Source organism: Pteropus alecto, unplaced genomic scaffold (assembly GCF_000325575.1).
Source record: "Pteropus alecto unplaced genomic scaffold, ASM32557v1 scaffold45, whole genome shotgun sequence".
NCBI lineage: Eukaryota > Metazoa > Chordata > Mammalia > Chiroptera > Pteropodidae > Pteropus > Pteropus alecto.
Genome location: NW_006442491.1, coordinates 11,038,266 through 11,057,766, shown reverse-complemented (window position 1 = coordinate 11,057,766; position 19,501 = coordinate 11,038,266). Strand labels below are relative to the sequence as shown.

General features: G+C 38.3%; 1 protein-coding gene across 3 annotated transcripts in view; it reads left to right on the top strand.

The window, feature by feature from the left end:
* Positions 1-19,501, top strand: part of SNAP25 (synaptosome associated protein 25) — a 78,461-nt gene that overhangs the window by 21,908 nt on the left and 37,052 nt on the right. Inside the window, exon 2 of one of the 3 annotated variants that reach the window (XM_025039942.1) lies at positions 447-506. The exons of the other annotated variants lie outside the window; for them this stretch is intronic. The gene's annotated coding sequence lies outside the window, so the exon portion shown is untranslated. The remainder of the gene's footprint in view (positions 1-446; positions 507-19,501) is intronic. 3 annotated transcript variants of the gene reach the window in all.

Below are 19,501 nucleotides of genomic sequence, written 5' to 3'. Positions count from 1 at the left end.
CTTGGATTGTCTGCTGTTATTCTTATCATTAGACTGGGGTTATGGGCTTTTGGAAAGAGTATAGCAGAAGTGAAGTGCCTACTTGTCACTTCATGTCAGGAGATACAGCAAATTTATATGACATCACTGGTGATGTTATACTTCACTACTTGCCCAAGTTAATGTTCACCAGGTCTTTCTACTATAAAGTTACTATTTTACCCCATTCCATATATTAATATTTGGAAACGTGTCACTGAATCTAGCCTACCCTCAAGGTGGTGTGTGTGTGTGTGTGTGTGTGTGTGTGCGCGTGTGTGTGTGTGTGCGTGTGTGTGGGGAAGTGGTAATCGAGCCCTACCTACAGGCAAAAATTTGAAGGGCACATTTTCATGGCCACCATACTGTCCCAATCTCTTTGCCTTAGTTCCCAGTCACTATTGTGCAAACTTTCTCAAGTGACCTAGGACTTCACATACTCCTCAGATCTGGGAGTGAACCAGCATATCCTGACTATGTTACCTTGGGTAGGTAATTTAGTTCTTTCTGAGCCTCAGTTTCCTCATCTGAGAAATGAGTATCAATAGAGTATCTATTTCTAAGAGTTATTGCGAAGATTAAAATAGATGATGCCTACAAAGTTTTGATTACAGTGTTGGACAGACAGCAAACAGTCCATAAATGTTAATTACCAATAGTAGTAATAATAGTAGCAGTAATAATGCCTTCCTTACCCCAACCTTGCATATCAGATATATAGTACCACAATAATGCACCTTAATAACATAAAACAATAAGTTGGAGCTTACATTTGAAAGACGTATTAAATAACTAATTTCTCAATGTTTATTAAATGAACACTTATTAAGCACTTACTATATGCCTTGCACTTTTCTAATCATTTTCATAAATATTAACCCATTTATTCTTCATAAAAAGCCTATGTGGTAGGAACCATTATTATCGCAACCTTACTGATAAAGAAGCTAAAGCACAGTGAGGTTAAACACCTTGCCTCAAAGCACACAGCCATTGAGTTGTCAGAGCCAGGATTTGAACTGAGGCAGTCTGACTTTGGAATCTATGTTCATAACTGCTACACCAAGTGGTACAAGTAAGAAGTGTCCAGTGTTTTGAGACTATTTAAAAGGTAACTTGGCCTGGTCAGGGCAGGGATGTCCAGTAGTAAAAGCATCTGCGAAATCTTGGATAAACTTATACCAGACAAGTTGGGGACAGGGGATAAAGAAAGGGGAACAGGGTGTTTGGAAAAATTAGGGAACCCCCTGGTCCCTCCAAAAGCCAGCTGATGTTAGGTATCCTTCCCTTGGGAAGTCTCCTCTCTCCCTCTCTCACTTTCTCTCTTGTTTTCTCAATTTCTGAATGTGCCCTTGGGACAATACAGCAGGTCTTCGATTTAGGGAGATCAGAGTGGGTAGGACACCTCTTTCAAAAATTGAAACTTATGGTCATCATAAAAGAATCTGGACCACTTAAAATACATCTTCATGCTTTGTCTTCCACACTTAAGATCAATTCACCCCCCTTAATTTTTATGTCAGAAGTTTAGTAATGCAAAGGAAGTTTCTGATTGCAATAATTTAGATTAACTTTCAAATTTTGTTTTAGGAGAATGAATGTTTATTTGAATCTAGGAATCTAAAAAAAGTTCTATTTCCTAGATAGCGTGGGTTTCAAAGTATTGCATTTAAGTCTTCTCCCTGGATACGTCCCCAGATCCGTATTCTTGCACCTGAACTCAGCTACACACTTCTTAGTGACAGGAGTGGTGCTATCTTATCTATCTTTTACACATACACACATGGAAAATACCCACATTGTAGGTGCTCAATATATGTTTTTAAACAAATTTATAATTAAACAGACTCATGACAAGGTGCTATGACTTATATATTTTGTATTTGAAGCTACATGCAAATTTGAGGCCTCAGGAGCACATATAAATCGTAAGCTATATGCTTTCCTTTGTTCCGTCTTGTCCCCATATAAAATTATCTTTCTGCTTTGAAACTTGGCAAGAAATGAAAGCATGTTAATTCACATCATGATTGAAATTTTAAACTTATCTTTACCGACATCTGCAGCTTCAAAGCTGCATGCTCTTCAGCCCAGGTAATGAGTGTCCTTGAGCTTTGGTGTATTAGTCGAGCTCATTAGAATTCATCTTATGCTTGAATATGCTTATGTTGACTCCACTTCTGTCTGAAGCCTGCTGGGAAAACTCAGAATTCCAGACATTTCAATGGGGACATCATGTTCTGAGCTGATTTTGAGCCATTATATTTCAAAGAGTCTCACATTGAATTTTCCTGGTTTAGAGCAAAAGAAAAGATGGCTGATCATGTGTGTTCTGTGCACATCTGTACATGTGCACAGGCGGGGTGGGGGTAGGAGATGAAAGGAAAGAGATGAAAGGAGCTGAGCTTTTTATTGAGAGAGAGAGCAAAATGCACTTGCAAGATTCTCTATCAGTGAAGACTGAATGATCATTTGAGCCCAGGAAATGTCGATGTTTGCATGAGGAGATAGATTAGGGGAAAGGGGATCAAATATCTGGTGATGGAAAGAAATTTAACTTTGGGTGGTGAACACACAATTCAATATACACATATGACATATTATTGAATTGTACACTTGAAACCCATATGTTTTATTAACCAATGTCACCCCAATAAATTTAATTAAAAAAATAAGATGTTTGCCTAAAACATCTTATAGAGAAGAAAGAAAAGAAACAAGCCACCTTGACAATGGCAGGCGGGGGAAAGGGTGTGATTTTACTACCTATCATGCTCAGAATCTCCATTAATACCCCACCCAACCCACAGAATCTGAGTGAAAACTGCACACTTTCTGTGAAAACTCACTTTCCAGACAAGTCTCTTAAACTTCCTACCAAATTGCCACTTTTAATCTGTAAAGAATTTTATCTCTCCCTTGAAATGCAGAAAGAATAGATGTGCTGAGAGTGGCCCTTTAAGTGGAAAGATAGGGACGGAAGAGGGGAATAAATACCCATCACTAATATTCATTCTCTGGGAGTGCTCACCAGCCCCGGGTGCAACATCCCTATTGGGGCTCATGTGGTCAACCATCCACCATGTCCCAGGCACTGTCCTAGCATCTGATTGAGTCCTTACATAAGGGTTAATGGCAGGTGCTCTGGCCTTAGACTTAGGGGGAAGCTATTTCACCTTCCTGATTCTCAGTTTCTTCATATGTAAAACAGGTGGGGAGATAATAGGGTTGTTATGGGAATTAGCACATACAAAGAGATTAGACACTGCCTGCATGTAGTGAGTCAGCTTTGTGTTAGCTATGGTGCTTCTAGGCACTCAGATGGACTAATTTGTATAATTAAAACCCATATGACCCCAAAGTTAGAAAAGAATAGGCAATTTCTCAATGGCTAAGGCAAGGATCTTTCTTACTCCCTAGAGCTGCAGACAACACCCTACTTTTCCCCAGAACATTTCACCTGAGTTCTCATTAATTGATGGCCATTTGCAAAATGGTAAAGAGGTGTCATCAATAATCAATGGACAAATCAGTGGTAACATCTGGGTCCAGTCCTACATCCATTTTTTTCAGGCTCCTTTAATAAAGTGGGATGACAACACTTTCTTTTACCAACTACATTCTTCCTCTCCTGGCCCACAACTTCAATATCCCTTTCAGACAAAGATAGACATTAAACTGGGAATAAATTTCAGCTTCAATAGAGGAACAGACTAAGAATAGAATTGCTGGTTGTTCCTGAGATGCCATATGAAAAATTTATATTAAGTCAGGCTTTTTTTCCCTCTTGGCCTATTTTCTTTTATTGAAGGATGTGAAGACATCATCTTCCATTACTGACGTGCCTTCCAAGCATGCTTTGTTTCTGCTCTATTTGCTGCTTGCTGCTTACTCATACTGATAGTCCAACTGTCTATAAAACTCCTAACCTAAAAGTGTAAAAAGAAATGTGACTGTTGGATATGGAGAAAAGAACAGGACGATGGCCCTATGGCAAACTCTTGAGGTATACCAGTATATCAGTTAGCTTTTTCTGGGTAACAAATAACTCCCTTAGTAGCTTCAAATAACATTCATTTATTTAGCCCATGATTCTACAAGTCAGCAATTTGGGCTAAGCTCAGCTGGATAATTTTTTCCAGTCTTGGTTAGGTTCACTCTGTGGTCAGTTGGTGGGTCAGCTGGGAGCTAATTTGTCTAGAGTGGCCTTAACTAAAATGACTTATTTGTGTTCCACATATTCTATCTCACGATCAATTAGGCTAGTCTGGGTTTGTTTACCTGGTGGTTGCATGGATACAAGGAGGGATGGAGAACACCTCAATTCAATCAATCATCTTGAGCCCATGCCCATGGGTAATGAAGCCCAAGAAGTTGTTCATCCCGACTGATTACATGGGAATGATCAAACTCACACATATATGTATAGAAGCCAATAAAACATATACTTGGCTCCAAGGATAAAAGCATGATTATAGGGAGACCCATGAGGACCCATAAAATATTTCAAAGCCAACACTAACACCTCATCTAACTCAGTTAATATTTTCCCTCCTTCAGCACAAATCTTTTTTACAGTGTTTCTTCTGGTTTTTAAAGAATCGCATGACAATTGCCAAAAAAAGTATGCAAAGAAAAGTATAAAAAGAAAAAATAATCAACCATGATCTTATGGTCCAGAGGAAACAATTATAAATAATTATATATATACACATATATATGTATATGTGTATATATATATTCACACACATAGGCACACCCACACACACATATATGGTGTAACATTGGCCTTGTTTCTATCTATATTTAAATATCTAATAATGCCATTTGTTGAGCTCTATGTGTCAGGCCTTCTGCTAACTGTTTTACATGTATTAACTCATTTAATCCTTACAAAAAAATCATTTTTGAGATGAAGAAAATAAGGCCGAGAGAGGTTAAACATCGTGCCTGAGATCACACAGCAGGTAAGTAATGCAGCCAGCATTTGAAGCAGTACAATTTCATTCCTTAAACCATTCTTGACCATGAGAATCTACTCTCAGTCCTCATATCCAGTGTTATGTTATTCAAGCTTTAGTGAGTGTCAGAATCCTCTGAGGGGCTTATTAAAACACAGATTGCTGAACCTAACCTCCAGATATTATGACTCAGTTGGTCTGGGATGGGGCCTAAGAATTTATATTTCTAATAGACTCCCAGGTGATGCTGATGCTGCTTGCTAGTCCATGAATCATACTGAGTAGCCCTGTCCACAGCACCATTTATGTATGTACTGATAATTCTGCTTCCCAGTTGAAAGGACAGAAGTTCAAAGAGTTTCAATAAGTAGACTATGGGCACACAACTGGCCAATTCTGTTATATCCCTTTTCCAGTTTACTTTCATAGAAAACAATGAACATGGGTAATTTTCACCTCATTTTACAGCCTATGCTTTTCTTCCTGTGAGGCTATAATGCTCAAAGAGATAGTTCAGAACTTAGATGTAGCCTCTCAGAGCCAGTCATTAGTGCGAGATAGGGAGATTGCAGTCACTCATTTCTCATTCATTCATTCATTCATTCAGTTCCTTGATGGGCTCTCACTAGGAAGCTCTGGGATGGGCAGTGTTATGAGCCCTGCTCCCAGCAGCCTCTACATACTTATATATAAGTGACTATCCTCATCAAAAAAGATGTCTGAAAAAAAAATGCACAAAGATTTTGCTTTTTGAAGCTATAGAAAGAAACCTGCTCCGAAGGCCTCTATGCTGTTTTTAAGCAGCAAAGAGCCTGGTAATATTTCACTGGGTTTTTTTTACAAGGAAGAAATAAGCATCCTTGTGATCACCAAGCCTTTATAATGTTCTGACTAGATGGAGTGCAGCTTTTGTAGCCATATAGGATTAGCTCATAGCTTTCTGGGTATTGGTCTTTGTCGCTCAAAGTGTGGTCCAGAGACCAGCAGAATCACTATGCAACTTGACAGAAATGCTGATTCATAAGCCCCACTTGAAACCTACCAGATGAGAATCTCTAAGGTTGGAACTCAAGGATCTGTGTTTTAATAAAGTCTCTTCGTGATTTTTATGCAGCTAAATTTTTAGAAGCCCTAGTCTAAGCTTTGGTCTACTGAGAACTCTGCAGAACTAATTATTTTGCTTCCTAAGGAGGAGAGCTGATCCTTTGGAAAGTTTTCAGTTAGCACATTTCAAACTAGTGACCATCAGGATCACGTAGAGAACTTGTTAAAACATAAATTCCTGGGCCACACCCTCAGAGACTCCAGTTCGGCAGATCTAGGGTAGGGCTCATGAATTTGTATTTCTAACATGTTTCCTGGGGATGCTGATGGATACTGCCAGTACTGGACCACACTTCAATTATCATTTCTTTAGCCAACATTCTTTTTAAAGAAAAAAACAACACTGGCTTTAACTTTTTGAGATCTCTGATTATATTGTTACATTTTTAAATGATATTTTCTTAATTAGGGAACTCATTTTCTTCAGAAAACCACTTACTTTTAAAACTTATTTTTCAACCAAAGTCCACAAACTTTTTTGAAGTGGATCTTGTGCTGGTGTCTGGACCATGGTAGAGCTAGTTGAGACCAAATAGATGGAAGAGTATACAGTATAATTCCATGTTTTCATGTTTGGGAGACTTTGATCATCTTCCATCTGCTTAGAATAAGAGCTCCCTGATAAACGTTGCATTGGGCTATGTGTTCTGGGCACATAAAACAGGCCCCACAAAAGTGACAACCCGAAAGGCCAAGAGTGATCTTCAGATTCTCTGGAAAAGAAAACAATGCTTTTTTCCAACACTCGCTTCTACTCTTAGGCCTTTAGTATTTCACCTTCTATGACCCTGAGGCCAGTGATTTTGTGTGTGTGTGTGTGTGTGTGTGTGTGTGTGTGTGTGTGTGTGTGTGTGTTACATTGCTCACTAGACTCTCTGCTATACATTAACATGTTCAAATTAGCTGAGACTGTATTGCCTTAAATAGTTAAAGGAAGATTGATGCCAAAATCGACAAGAAACAATTAAGCACCAAATATGTGAGTGTCTACTCAAGTTTGAGAACTCAGCATCAAGTCAAGCAAAAATAAAATGTTAAGAAGAAATGTGAGCTATGATCCTTATCCTCAAAAAATTGTACTCAGTGTTTCTGTGTGCTAGCCATTGGAACTGAGAGTGTACCCTTTGAAGACCTGACACAGGGTTGTGGGGGATGTAGAGATGTAAAGATGCCAATTGTAGCATGAGGTAAGAAATACTATGACAGGATACTTGAGAACCCACTGGAGTTCAGAGAAGGCCTTGGCCCAGGCCACCAGCTTCCTCCAGGAGATGCCTTTTGTACTGAATTAGGAAGGCTCAGTGGAAGCTGGCCAGGAAAAGAAAGCAGAGCATGGTTGAGAAGTGATATTATGGCAAATGAAATTACAGGGATTTGTAGGATTACAGTAAAAGTAAGCAGGCAAGCATTTTCATCAGGTTTGCTCCTGAGAGAGCAATGATTAATAACCATGAGATCTGATTCCTTGTAAAATGTTAAACAAACCTGCTGCTACCTCCAGAAAGGAACCCATAAATCTATTTGAAGGAAGCCATGTTTGCACTTGTGATTAAAGCAAGCTAACCTTTCCTGGGTGCCTTTTGCCTCTCCATTTTGCTATTCATGAAATCTCTCATTTTCATCACATCCCCTAGAGGTTCTAGCTTAAGTGAACTACAGGCCCCCCAAAAGCCTGTTTATCTATAATATCTGTCCCTTAAAAATGAATTTATGGAAATTTTAGCTATTTGTGCAGCTAGGAAAAAATAAATCTCAAATCTAGGGGAATGAAAAGGACAGGAATCTGGAGAGATTCGAGGTGCAAATTCTTTGTACACTTGTGTTTCTCAAGGCACTCTACTAGTACCTGCTAAATAAGAAAGAGTAAGAATCGGAAACTTACTTTCTAACATGGCTGCCATGACCTTCTAGAACTATCTCAAGTGTTGCTATCCTTAGGTAGATAAGACAATATCTGACACACACACATACACACACACACACACACACACACCACACACACATGCACACACGGAAGTGGCAAAATGTAATTTCCAAAAAGTTAAAACATGACTTTTCCATCAACATATAGTGAGTGTCAAAGGTTCATTTATGTCATTAGTGAGAAAACCAGTAGGCTGGTAAGGTTCATCCACAGAGCATTTGAGGAACAAAGATTTATATAGGTAGTCAGGAAAGAAATGTTAAAATAAATTTGTTCAGTTAGGTATGAAATAGATTAATGTTCTAGAAAGCAATAAAACTGATAAAAGGAGAAGAGAAAAAATAGTAAGCCAAACATTCCCCTAGAAAATTGGATAATCATTAGATGAGCTAATTAGATAATGCTCCAGTATAGTATAAAAGGATGCTATCCTTTTGCTTTATTTCTAAGTTTTGGGTAATTTTTCTTGACTCTAATTGAAACAATTGATTTTAGAATCAAAGAGATTTAGTTTTTGGCCACTTACTAATTGCGTGACCTTAGGCAAAATAGTTAAACCTCCCTAAGGCTTGGATTCTCCATTGGAAAAAGAAAATGAAGATAATAATAGAAGCTATGTCATACACATATAACTTGGACTAAATTTTTAAAAATGCATGTGAAGTGCTTAACACCTGGTGCATATTATATTAAGAACCCAGTAAATGTTTAACTGTTTTTAATTATTGTTTCTAAGGAAGAGGATAGCTAAGGAGACTGAATGAGACAATATGGTGTATAGAAATATCATAGACTAAGAATGAGGTACTAAGGACACTAAGAACTGGATGATTTTAACCAAGTCACTTTTCTTTACCTTATCACTAATTCCTCACCTATAAGCGGTCATAATAGTAAATGAGGGCCAAAGTGAGACCTAATTTTTAAAGTAGAATTTATTCACCAGGTCTGAACCAAATCCTGATGGAATTCTGGCTTCTTTATATCCAGAATCTATTCATAAGCTCTTACGGCTGTATGTCCACCATACTGTAACTTAGTGGTCACTGTTGGAGACCCTGGGTTCACGCTCTCTAATTTCAGATCCCAACTCTGCCACTTATAAGCTAGGGAACTCTGGATCATTCACTTAACCCTCTGTGCCCTGGTTTCCTATCTGTGAAATGAAGATAATAAAGATGCCTACCTCACAGAGTTGCGGGACTATTGCAATGAATTATCACATAGAGGATCTAAACAGGGCTTGGCAGGCACTAAGTGCTCAGTGATAGTTTCATTATTATTAAGGTCTTTGAATGAGTGGCTAAGCAGCCAAGAGTCCTGGACATTTAGCAAGATTGAGGACTGTTATTGAACTTCTCAGAGTGATGAGGGTTGAAAATGTAATTTGTATATGCAGGTCAGTTGCCCTTTGGGGTGTCATTCAATATTAACTCTAAAGTGTATTTGGGGTGCTAAGACAAGTTGTCTGACCGCTGCATATACAGTTTATGACAAAAGCATTCTGTGATCTATATGTTACCCACACACCTTGGGACTGGAGAAAAGGTCTTGACACCTATGAAGGGCCTGGCCAGGCAGGTTTCAGGGTGACTTGGCCAGGCTTTTCGCCCTGCTAACTGGCAGGGTTCTCTAAACAGGATGTGCCTCATGTTCCCACAGAGCTCACAGATGGCTTACCACCTGCTTTTGGCAAGATGGCTCCTCTCTAGTTCTGGGGTACAGTCAGTTCAGACTTGTAAGAAAATCTATCCCAAGAGAGTTCTTATAGTAGGCACTGTGGGTCCTCCACGAGGTCCCCTTGGGTACAGAGGATTGCCTCCCCTATACAGAGAGCCAGAAATGCTGGGATATTTTGTGTTCCTGCCCCAGTCAGTGGCTTTCACCAATAACTGGTTGGTGTGGGAAGGAGTCTAAAAGCCCAGCTCCCTGGCCTTGAGGTAGGACCTACTCTGAGGTGCATTTTATATTCCAGACCTTCCTGCAGAATAAACTTTGCTTGCTCAGGTTCCTCCCCCTTCTTCACCTACTTCCTTCACTCCCTCCCTGGTCTCCCCTGGGAGCATTCTCCCAATAAACCCCTTGCACACAGATTCTTGGCTCAGATTTTGCTCCTGAGAGGCTCTTGAGTTAGAGGCGAGCCTAGGACCACTTCCTTTTCCCTTCACTCTCACTACCAGAAGTGTCTCTGCAAAGAACTTGTAGAACCCCAGAGGAGGAGGAACCTGCTTTGAAGTTTCTACAAAACCAGGGCTTGCTTTGAGTAATTGGCCCCATCTTGACCTACCCTACTGCTTCAGTGGCAAGGAGAGAAGCAGTATAGGAAGACTGAGGACTTACAATAGATGGAGAAAGCAGTATTCAGAATCCTCTAAGGAAAAAAATCATGGCCCCAAGGCAAGGTGCGATCTAGTCAGGCCTGCAGGGAGTCTGGAAACTTTTTTCTAAGCACTGGGCAGTCCCAGAGCCTCAGAAACTTATACCAAAACAGAGACAGCTTGCTTTGGGCCTCATTGACTTCAGGAAAGTTCCCTCAGTTTCCCCTTCCAGCTCAGCCATGGCAGGAAATCTGCGGCTTCTGCCATTTCTTCATCTGAAGCAAAAAGCTTGTTGAGACAGAATGGGACTCCACAGCACAGACATTTGCCACCTAAGGATACTCGAAATGCCACTGAAGCATTACTTCCCTAGAAGACGTCAGGCAGAACACAGCCTTCCTTGCCTTTGGTAAGAGAAGGACCTAATAGTTTGCCCATTTGAGTTTGCCAGATTACGAAGTCCAAGTGGGCCTAGGCTGAGTGTAATGACCATGACCACCAACCTGCCAGGTTTCTAGAAATAGGGATGGTCTCCCATAGCCTCTTAGGTGCTTGAAAGGACTTCAAAGTTTGATCACTTAAAGGGCCATCAAGTGATGACTTCTCCCCTGGACACGAACAACACCCTTAATTTTTGTCTACCATGTTGCATATATCTTTCAAGTGAGATATTAACTCCTTAATCAAGACAGAGGCTGGGTGAAAGATAGTGAATGGGTCAGGGTAAGCTCCTTCCAGTTTCTGGAATACACACATACACACACACACCCCTTTCTCTGCTATGGGTAGAAATTCACTGAAGTCAGCTGTTTCTCTTTGTCATGCAAAATCACTAGTGGTCTGTATAATGTATGGCAATAGGAGATGCACAATAGAGGTTTCTCAGACTCAACAAAGTTAATAAAGAGTAATAGTGCTAATGAAGTAAAACTCATTTTTAAAAAATTTAGTAGGCGAGTCTACCTTTCCTGCTATTTAACAGAGGAATCTCATAGGGTAAGAAGGAAAAGAATTGTATCCTGTAGTCATTGAAAATATTTCTGTTTTCTCGAGCAGAATTAAAAATTCTGGCCTCCTTTTCCTTCATGTATTGTGGCTTTGATAACTTCAGGCTTCATTTAATGATTTTAAATAAGGCTATTAAGCATAGAACAATGAGACTATAATGATTATAGAAATTATATAATAAATAAATAAACATATATAAACAAGAATATGTAAAAATAGATTCCACTAAATTCATTGGTAATAACTCAATCTGGGACATAAGATAGAAAAGCCTTCTTCATAGAAAATGCAAGGGTATAACCATTATCACAGAAGGAGAATAAAGTAGAACAGATGGATTTAGTCAGGCCTGTTATTGACAAAGCTACAAGCTGCTTGCAGACAGATTAAAGCCATCTTAGAGAAGATGAGATTTGAGTTGTTTTGCAACACCTGAGAATTTGATAAGTGAGAGTTAAAATCAGAACTAGATAGCTCTCAGAAATAGTAATGGTTAAAATTGAGACAAGAATATACTCAAAATAGTTTGTTCAGAGTTTCAATCTTTTTAATGTGCTTCCATGAGTTTCTCTACTATTACAAAGTCCACTTAACTAACAACCTACATATTATTTCGTAAAATTAATTGAATGATAAACTAGCGAAGAAAATATGAATTATTCCACACACAATGTTGAGAAAAGGGACTGTTTGGAAAAATATCAAATTAGAGCTTTAACTCTTTTCATATACATACTGAAATAAATTTTAGCTGGTTTAAATGTTAAATTAAAAATGATCATTGAGAAAGACTTAAAAATGAATTTTTAACTATTCTTGGAATATACAAATATTTTAGAAATAAAAATTGAGAAAATCGTCAATTTAAAAGTATATATTGATAAATCTCTGTATAGAGCACTCGATAATATGTCTCAGATGTCTTTAAAACATTTATTTTCTTTGACTTGTAAATCCACTCTCAGAGATCTATTGTAAGGAAATACCAAGATGTAGATAAAGTTTGTTTAAATATGTTCGTGGCAGCCTAACTTATAAAAAAAAAAGAAAAGAAAGAGAAAGAAAGGAAAATGAAAAGAGCATTAAATGTCAAGGAACAGGAGATTAGCCAAATAAATCATTTGTATGGTGAAATATAATAGTCTTCAAATATGGCATTTGAGCAATGTTTAATAATGAAAATTTTCAAAATATAATTAATAATAAAAGAAAAAGTATAAATATATCGGTATATCCTAATTTAAAAAAACATTTATGTGCACACATACATACACATATATATTGATTCTAAGTAGTACAGTGCTTCTCAGTCTTGATGCATATTAAAATCACTGGAAATACTTTAAAATATACTGCTGCTTTGACCCATTTTCAGATTCTCATTGATTCGGTCTGGTGCTGCCTGGGCATCTGGATTTTTTTTAAAGCTCCCAAGAGATTTTAATTTGCACCCCCTTCTCCAACAGATTTGAAAATTATGGGCACAAGATTTTTTTTTTTTAACTCCTTTTCACTAAACACACTAGGAGAAGCATGAATATCTAGTTAGCCAAAGTAAGAGTTCACCTGGTTGCTGCTACCAAATTTCATGGCATAGTGCTCAAGGAAAAATTCACCTGTATCTTTTAAGAAAAATTCTCCAAAACTTGGAAATAAGGCAAAAGGATGGGTGCACATCTAAGGAACCCATCCAAGGATTATCTGATTATCTTTGTTTTTCAACTATTAACTTTTGATCAGGCTCCAGACTCTGAAGTTAACTGTTTGTTAATTTGGAGATTTTTATATGCTAAAAATTTAAGTGATTTCTATCTAATAGAAAAAGTTATAGAATTTTTTTTCCCCCTCTAAGATATTAACCAGCTTTGTATCTAATTTAACAATCTCATTTCGGCATTATTGTATTTAAATATTCTTTGAACCAGTTTAATCATCTTGTTGGTTCTCTCATTAATGAGTTAAATAAAATTTTAATACTTATTCACTCTATTTTTATGACTTTTGAAATTCTACCTTGAAACTATTTATGATCAAACATACATTAAATGATAGAAATGAACACAGGAAGCTCGCACCGAGTGGAGATTTATCCAGCATGGACATTTTATCATTTGGTCATGGAAAGCTTCCATCCTTCTGATATTCTCATTACATACTCTCTGTGTGGTTTATAAAACTCCGCGGGCCCTCCGTGCACAAGGTCTAGTCCAAAGTGATTTTTAAATCCACTTCATATTAATGATAGTGAATGCTAAATTAAGTAACTGAAGGAACCAAAATTTTACACTGAGGTAGTTAACAGTCACACTAGTTACTTATCTTACACTACTGGAGATTTGAGTAAATCTAATTTTACAAATCAGTCTTCTGTTTCCATCGACTTTTACAATCACTTCAGAGACAATTTAACATCAGTTGGAGCTCTTCTGCCATCCGCCAAGACTCCCGACACTTTGGCCAGAGTTTTTAATTTTGTTCCCACTATTTTTGTCAAGTATTTAATGATCTACAAAATATTAGATGTAAGCCAGGGGCTTTTCTATTTAAAGAAGCCCTGCAGGAAATTAATTTCTAGAGCAAAAAATTGTTCATGTGTTTCTTAGTTTACCTGTTTAGTAGGTTGGTGCATGATGAGTTTGTTAGGAATGGAATTGTGTTTGTAGATCCTGTTTGCTTTGAGGAAAGACATAGCAGATCTGTTATCTAAGGGGAAAAATAAATATCTCCATCAAAGTTGAAAATTGTTAAATCCAGGGTAAATGTCTGTGTCATTTGATGTGAGATTGTCAGATTAACCTGCGAAACGACTGTTAGGTTGGCATTTTGGGTTCTCTCACTTCTATGAAGCAGACTGCAAGTGAGTCATCTCCTTCCTGGGGGTCTGTCCACTTAGGGAGTGGTATTCCTTGTCTCTAAGCACAACGAATCCTTTGATAGGGAGAAGCAGATGGTATTGCTTCCTGCATGGCAAATCTTTCCCAAAAGGAATAAGAGGATAGAGTTAGGTCCATCAAAGTTCTCATCTCAACAACTGCCAATGGAAAAAGTGAATACTGAGAAGTCATGTTAAAGGATTTGCCTCAGGTACTCAGCAAATCCCAATTCCCATTGCTCCAAAGAAACCACCCTTATGTGGGGACTAGTCTTGTGGCATCAACACCATAAATGCACCTTGACTTCCTTGGGTTTGGAAAGGAAATTACACATTGCCTGATTTGGTGTCCCTTCTCTTCACTGAATCTCGACCACCAGAAGCCACCAGCCTTTCCTTGAATATTTCCAAAAACAGGAATTCACTTCATTCAAACTATGTTTTCTTAAAGCTTTCTCCCAGTACTAATGGTTTTGTTCCTTGAAGTCTGTTGCAAATTGTCCTCTGCCAATTTGGTACTTCTTGGTAAGTATTCAGTAGGTATCTGCAGCCTCCAGTAGTTAGAGTAGGTGATGTTTGCAGGTCTCCTTCTCCGATGACTCTTAAACTAAGTATTACATTATAAGGAAAACGAGTCTCAGAATGAATTTTTCCTTCCATGCAGATATTTATTACACAGAACACACAATTCTAGTTGGACAACCTGTTTTACCAACGCAATGTCCCAGTTTTCTGCTCTTTTGGGCACTCCCAAAAAAACCTGGCAAAAAGGCTTATCTGAAAAAGAAGCAACAATATTCTAGTGACAGAATTCAGATGACCTCGTAATCAGAGTAGGTAAGAGCAATGGTTCTTAAAGTGTGTTCCTTGAACCAGCAGCAAAGTATCACTTGAGAATTTCTTAAAAATGCAAATTATCAGACCTCCCCCTTCCAGAATTACTTACTGCAGCTTAACAAGTCCTCCAGGTAAGAATCAGTGGAAAAGAGAATTCCCTAACCATAACAGAACGAAGGACCAAATTTAAGCCTTGGGCCAGTGGAATAGATCAGACTGACTACACACACACACTGTTTATATTATGTGAGATGTTAGTCTCTATACAATATTTCTAGCCATTCACATATTTTGAACACAGATTTCATCAGTGAAAAATCATTTCTTAAACCCACTATGTTAATTAGCAATCCTCTTCATAGATCATAGGTAGAGTCAAAGCACTTGAAGTAGCTGTCTCAGGAATGTGAGCTTCTGATAAGAATCTTTCAAATGCTAACTGCCTAGCCCAAAAGCATCTATTCCTGATTCAGTTACCCACTGTATTTACCAACCGACCACTTCTAAGGTACAAATTACAACTAATACATACCCATGCCAAAGAATTTTAAATTAAATCACAAATAATTCAAGAGTTTACCTAGAACAAGTGTAATATTTCTTCCTTGTGGTACTATTGAATCTTGCTCTGTCATTTCTCCCAATTAAACACCCTCATACCTTTATTTATCCTCAATACAATGTGATTTCAAAGCTCTTGACAATCAGTTCTATTCTCCTCCCAGCTTTAAGTAAACCAAAATTAATGAGTATAAAATTTGATGGAAATCATTTGTTTGTTATGTGGGCTTCCTGATTTAAGGATAAAGGCACTTACGCACACACACATATGCACACACACGTTTCACTTTTATGCTCTGGACATCATACCTTAGATTTTGTAAAAACTCAGAGTCCCTTTTTGCCAAGTTTCTCTTGCCTATCTTTATCCTATCTATCCGGGTCAGACATGTGAAAATGTAGACAAGAATAGGGTGGGTGACTCTATTCCACATTTGTAAGCAAGAATTCCCAAATATCACACACACACCTTTGATGGCTTGCCAAAGGAGCTGAAGAGGATGATACCTAAAGTTTGTTTTTAAAAACTTTAATAGTTGAGTGTCTATTTTAATGTATATTAAGAAAATATAATTAATAAAATTTTTGATTTTATAGATATTCCTAGAATGAGGTTAAGTTTGAGACATTAATTCATGAAATCAATTTTTTTTAAGGTTAAGTTAATAATCTAGTGTGTATTTATGCTCAAATTATGAAGGACGCACAAGAAGGTTAGGGTTTTGGATAAACTATTCATAAGGATAACGGGTCCAGGATATGGGAGACCTGGTCTTGGGTGTCTTCACCATGAGTACCTTTCCTAGGAGAACAAAGATCATGGTTATCAGTATCATTTACCTGTCAAGCAGCATATCATGTCTCCAAAAGAAAGTCGAAAATAACAAAATGCCAAAACTCAATTTGCTTAGCAACACATACAATACTGATTCTTTGATAAACCCCATAGAGCTTATATGCCTTCTTTTAATTCAGGAGAGAAAACATTATATACCAAGAGCAGTACCGCCAGAAAAGATTTAAACCAGAAGAAACTAGAGTTTTGCTTTTGTTAGTGGAGAAATGATATCATAGCAGATAAAAAGAGTACATGCCTCAAATTAACCATAGGAAAAAAGTACAGACCACATCGACTGTAGTTATGTTATTTTTATACATTCTGGAAACGTTCAATGAGTATAGATAAGACAGGTCACTTCCAAGTTCTCTGATGTTTGTTGTTCCAAGAATACCTTAAGATGAGCACTAGATTGGGAGTTAAAAGATTTGGGTTGCAGATGATGACATACCCTACAACAAGCTATTTCACCCCTCTGAGCTTCCCTTCCCCCTGTGAGGAAGATGCTCTGACAGCCCTCAAGTTCTAGTTACTCTGTGATATTTTGGACACAGAGTCTTCCAGTCCAAGTTAAGTACATTCAGGATGTCTCATGTTCTTTGGTGTGGCTGGGAATATAGGAATGGGCCCTCCCCCACGTACTCTCCATCCCTTTTCCTGATGCAATGTTCATAGATTCTTTTTACTACCTGGTTTGCAGTCATCCATACAGCTCACAAGCCAATGGAAGTTGTCTTAGGTTGGGTACCTCAGAAACAGTCCCTTAGACAAGGATTTGTATGCAAGTGATTTATTAAGAATGCACTCCCAGGAAAAAACCAGAAAGGAAGGGTCACAGTCATGAGTCAGGTGTGGAATATGCAGAAACTGGGGAATGGCCACACAGAACAGTGAGAGATCCCAGGGGGCTGAGCAGAGTGCCAACAACATCCACTACTGAAGGCAAGACTGTCAGTGAGCTGGAATATACAGCAGCTCCCTTCGCACGGTTGACCTGGTCATGTGAGCACAAAAATATTTTGTTTCGATAAAAATGAGTGTCTTTTTTTTTTTTTTTTAGTCTTGGATTCTGTCCGTTAATGCAGTCCTGAGTGGAATCATTTTATTTAGGACATAACTAGACTCGTTTTTTATGTGACCAGGTGAAGCAACTGGGGATGGGATTACAGGATAGTTAACGAGATTACTGGGCTCTTTTGGGGATGGTCACTTGGAGATCAGATTACAGGGTAGTTAAGATTTTGTGCTCTCTTGAGGGGTCTGAATAAAAGCATTCTAAAGTGTGTTAACCTAGATGCATAGAAACAATTGACAGAGTTTGGTTAAAGCAAAGATAAGTTTTCCAGTAAAGAAGTTATATGCCTAGGGTGTGACTACCTACCATGACTTGCCCATTTAAGAATTTATGATCGGATCACCCTGCGAGGTTACTTTCCACAGAACTCTTTTTTGGTCCTCACTTTGGAATATAAACATTTTCATCATTTCTCTCCTCGACAAGATGGAGGAGAAGATCTGAAAGCAAAAGGCTTCTAGCCAGAGCTCCCACAGCTATTCTTTAGGGACAATCACTCCACTCCAGCTGCGAGCCGGATGTGGCTGCACTCACAGTTGCACTCAGTAAATATTGGTTAAATGGATGAACTAATTACTGTGGTTTACTTTGACTATGATCAGTATAAATGAGATGAGGTTTGGTTTTGCCTTTCCCTCTCTCCTGGTCAGTGAGTCCTCCTTGCTTCAGTTCCAAGTAAACAATCAGGAACTGTTGCATAATACAAACCTCAAAGCTAAATACCACATTTGGACACATTTGCAAAATAGACAAAGGAAATATTGGCATTTTTGAAAAGGGAGAATTTAGGCATAATCAGTGTTGGTTGTGGCTGGCTGCCCTGTTGCAATTAGGAGATGCCAAAGCTAGCTACATTGAAATGCCAGGCCACCCCAGAGCCAGGTCCTTAAAAAGCAAAAACCAAGCCAAGCTGCCTGTCAGCCATGCTGTCATTAATCTCAGAATAGGCCAGGGAAGGGGCTCATTGGGGAAGTCAAATTTCCATTCTCAAAAGAAACCAGATCAGGACTGTATCCGTTTATATAACCAGGTGTATAGACGTAGAGTCTCATTTAGGAATAGGGTGGGGTGTGGTGGTTTGGAAAATAAATAAACCAAGCTTGAAAGCAATTGGGCTCTAATAGTAGTCAGTGCCTCCCCTCAGAGACACTGAGGGAGATGACGACAATTCTATGAGCTGGTTGAAAATCTTTCACTTGAGATGGTTCATAAGCCAAATTCTCCTATAAGGAACACGTTCATGCCATCAAATATTGAGAAGAACATGGTGGGGAGAAAAGAAGGATACAACCTCCGTCCTCAATGGCTTCCTAAATGCGACAGAACCATGTACTTGCCTTTCTAGATGATTTTATCATCGGCTTATCGGTTTCCCATTGGATATTTGCAAACCCCTTCAGCCCTACGTGATGCTGTGCATGAATCCAACTATTCTGGAAGCATAAGAGGAACCTGTGGTTATTGTTAAAAATACAAATTCTAGCCCCACCTTCATAGATCTCTTTCCACAGGTGATGTGACTGGGAATTTGTGTTTTAACAAGTAACTAGAAAGGATTAGATGCAAGGAGGCCTCAGGTCATGCTACTGCGAAGCCCTATTATAAGCACTTGTGACTTATCCATGAACCACATAATGGGCATAAAATGGTTGTATGATGGAAAATCAATTCACTCATGGGCCATTTATTCTTCATATTTGAAAGATAATCTTTTGATTCAACTAAGAAATTTATTAAAACTAGCGGTGCCCACTATGAAAAGAGAATGAGGTTGAATTTCATGCACAAGAATGTTCAAAATAGAAGAACAGGGAGCTATGTCCAGTCCGCACTGTAAAGAATTTACACAACCACTGACACAGCAGTTTTAATAAATTTTTAATGATAGAAGTGTAAACAAAACCTTGCTATCTGTTATCTGCTAAAATTATTCTTTGCTCTGGACCTTAGTTTGGCATTTGGATATGCACTTTAATTATCATTTT